Source organism: Odontomachus brunneus, unplaced genomic scaffold, assembly GCF_010583005.1.
Source record: "Odontomachus brunneus isolate Ranch 3 - 2012 unplaced genomic scaffold, Obru_v1 Obru_scaffold_297, whole genome shotgun sequence".
Lineage (NCBI taxonomy): Eukaryota > Metazoa > Arthropoda > Insecta > Hymenoptera > Formicidae > Odontomachus > Odontomachus brunneus.
The window spans coordinates 167,320-171,373 of record NW_022639747.1 but is presented as its reverse complement, the minus strand read 5'-3'; the positions used below and the strand labels follow the sequence as shown (position 1 = coordinate 171,373).

Sequence of the window (4,054 nt, the reverse complement as noted above, 5' to 3'; positions counted from 1 at the left end):
TGCTTCGATCTTTGCGAAAAGATCCGGATTGATGAGCTTCCCGAGAACCTTTATATCTGTTATCCATTTTCCTCAGAATATGTATTCACAGACGAAAACTCACTGTAACGCACAGTTGCACGAACGGCAAGCTACTGACGAAACGCGTCCAATTTCCGGCAAAGAATAACGGTCGTGTGATATTTCCGTTATACCTGGACCCGACCACGCCCGAAAACACAATAGAATCGTAAAACAGGTCTAGACACGCTCTCTTCGAAGGGTCGCTGCCTCTCGGCTCGGCCGCAAAACAGGCGGTACGGCGCGCTCTCGGAGACGGTTTACTCTCTCGGCTGTAACTTCGTTATTTATCGAGATATTGACTTGCAATTTTAACCAGATATTCTTGAGACCTCAAGCATCAAGAAAATGCAAAAAAAAATCGATTTTTTCGACCATGCTAGGTGTATATCTCCCCTTAAGGAAGTACAATTCAGGAAAGGAGAAAACTTTAGGAACACTTAAAGAATTTATCGTGCTATCTGGGAAGTATGTGACAAACTTATGTGTAATTTATGTTCAACTTTACCTTATTTTAATATCTAAATTAAATGTGTGTGTGTGTGTGTGTGTGTGTGTGTGTGTGTGTGTGTGTGTGTGTGTGTGTGTGTGTGTGTGTGTGTAACATCATTGCTTGGAATCATTAAATGGAAATCATGTTATAATAAATATGATTTATAAGATATAACTTAAAAAAAAAACAAATAAAATTAAAAATTGCTAAGTACAATGTCAAAGTTGAGACTTGTTTATATTAAAGTTAAAATATTTTGCACAAGGTGGGACTGTTTAAAATAAAAATTTGTTTTCCGCAGTTTCATAAGCAACAGAAATCTACTAATTTGAAAATAACTGTTCGGCCAAAGTAAGTAAAAAGAAGTGCTACATTAATAATCTATTATTAATCTATTAATAATAATTTATTAATAATAATTTATTAATAATATAGTAACTTAGTATTTGCTAACATAGACTTCCGTTTCCGGTATAAATGAGAGTGACTAGCGTTTTTAAGAGCGAGAGATAGAGAGTGAAAACTGAAGAGAGAGAGTGTGAGGAGAGTGAGTGTAGAGGATGAAGAAGAGTGAGAGACGAGTGGAGAAGTGAAGGCAAGGGCAGGTATTAGGGATTAAAAGAGAAATAAGGATAGGATGTGTGTGTGTGTATTACGAAAATTTCTGATTTTTTTATAAAATGGAATAGTCAATTCTGGTCTATTACATTGAAATAGAATGTCACAATATTTTGGATATTTTCAGAATTTTACTGAAAAGGAAAGAAGAAATCGGATTTTGTCATAAAAAATTTCTTACTTTTTCTGAAAATCCTACTTTTTAGAGAAAGTCTTATATTTTCATTAAAAAATTTTCACCAGGGAGATAAAATAAGAAATGAGTAAAACTATTGCCATTTTTTATATATTTATATTAGTTTGTAAATTTTTCAATAAATAATTTATAACTCAATATCTGCTGCTGATGAAAGAACAAAGGTAAAAAAGACCTTTTCTTGTCTGCCGAAACAAACGTGGGAACGTTATTACTCCTTACTAATTTTGACGAGCTAAATGCAGCGGTACTAGAATTACCCGGAAACACCAGAAACATCTTCCATTTTGAGGTTAAAATTGTATTTCTCCAGATAATCCTCTATATCGCGTTATAAGTATAAAAAAAGAAGCTAAGTGCACGCGCTTTGCTTCGCTTGCAAAAAATATTATAAAAAAGTTACTGGTAAAATTCTTACAAAAAGAAATGATATCAAACAATTTACGCCAAGTGAAATTAATTTCATACACAATAAATATTGTTATAACGACTTTGTATATATGAACACTATACAGTCCAGGTAGCAACGTCACGTCATTTTCACGTCGATAAATGGTGATTAACAGTCCTAGATGTCATGTAATCAATAACTGAAGTTTAAAAGACGTAATTATTTTGACGTGATAATAATATCATTTAAAGACGTCTATAATACGTTTTTAACAAGTCATTTTTAGTCAGCTGTTCGATAAACAAAGAATGTGATAGATATTTATCTAATGTTCATTTATATCACCTAGCAAGCAAAATACTGGCAGCATGCTGGCAATATGCTAGCAGATTAAATCATGGTTATGCAGCAGATTTCAAGCAACTGTGTCCTCATTAAGCTTAATTTTCTCTGCAACGTGTTGCTGATAAAGTGTGCCGGCAGAAATGTAACAGAAATATATCATTATTTGCCCTAATAATGTAATTGCAAAAATATGTTACCTTCCACGCATAGCCTGATTTCTATATCAATAACGCGACAAGTGCGGTAGAAATAGAACATGATTTGCTGTCACGATATGATAATAGAAATATAGAAGACATATCACATAACGTACTACATCATGTACTAACAACAGAAATATGGCAGAAATCGATCATGACATGCTTTCGAACGTGAGGACAGAAATGCAGCAGAAATCGATCACGACGTGCCGCTCGAACGTAACAGCAGAAACACAACAGAAATTGATCATGACGTGCGTCCGAAAGCAACGGTAGATATGAAGCAGAAATGCCCTGATGGAAAAATTTTGCTGAAATTATAATGAAACTTGCTGAAAACATAATGAAATGTGTGAAATTTTGCTGAAAAATTCAATCAATTGACCCACGTTTATTGTGATTTCAGCAATATTCATCGAAAATCAGTGAAATCGTCGTAAATTTCAGCAATATTCATTGAAAATCAGCAAAATTTCAGTGAATTTCAATAAGTTTCAATAAAATTCAGTAGAAAATCATTGAAATTTAAAATCAATAAAAATGTCCCATACAGCACAATAATGTTGAATCAGTTTTCTTCATGTCTCATATAACTGTTAAGAACCGAAGATTGTCAAACACACTCTAAAACTTTTGCGACCTCCCACGATAATTTTGAATCCGAAGCGGTTATGCCCGGTCACCTATCCATGCCTCACACTTTGTTAAAGGTGTGCCTAAACCTGATGATTGCGCGGCACGTAGTAATGCCAATCAACGATGTTCTTACAGTTTATGCTTATATAATGTGTACCTATAGTGTGTTCACAGTATATTATAACGTACCTAGCGTACGCGCGTTGATTCATCAATATTTTATTTATATTTATATCTCTAAAGTTTATGTGGTTTTTTGCAAAATGACTTCGACAATTATTTTCAGTTTAATGTTTTTTATGCATTTTTTGTTATCGATACAGCTTGCATCAGGCTTTGTATAATAGAGAATATTTTAAAATAAAAGAATATTCTTCATGGTTTGCGCAAAATTGCTTAAACGCAATTCAATTTTATATATAAACAACAAGAAAAATATATATGATTATGATAATATAATATGTAATATAATTATTGTAACATAATATGAATAATACATATGTATTAATATAATAAAATTTAATAATAATTTATTTTATTTTTATATATCAATAATGTAATTTTTAATGTTCCTCAAATATAGTTACAACATTGCAAAATATTGTAGTTTTTGTTCAATATATATTCAACATTGCAACTGTATCTGATTATCAATGTTGAAAAGTCAACATAAATTTCATGCAGAAAAATATCCGCATTTCTATCTTCAATGTTGCATCAACGTCTCACCAACGTTCTTTCAATATTTTGTGCTGTATGGGTATTATTTAGCATGTTTATCATTGTTATGTTAGCACTGATCCATACGGATGTTTGGGAGATGAAAGGCAAAAATTTATATACAGGGTGAGTCATCTGAATCTATCACCTCCAATAACTCGTTTGTGTGGCCAGGAATCAAAAAAAGTTTCATATAAAAGTTGTAGGGTTTCGAGGGGGAACCAAAATGGCGTACCTTTCAACTTTTGATTTTGACCGAAAGTGGGTTACTTCAACCGGAAGTGGTTTTTTTAAAATGGAAACCCCCCTTTTTGACACCGGAAAATGAAAAAGCGGAAAATTTTACGTTCAGATATAACTTTGGCTGTTTTAAAATTTTCAAGATGGCGGACGAA

At 32.6% G+C, this 4,054-nt stretch overlaps 1 protein-coding gene across 2 annotated transcripts in view; it reads left to right on the top strand.

Moving 5' to 3' along the window:
- Positions 1 to 4,054, top strand: part of LOC116853261 (anoctamin-1) — a 160,758-nt gene that overhangs the window by 15,141 nt on the left and 141,563 nt on the right. The gene's annotated exons all lie outside the window — the stretch shown is intronic.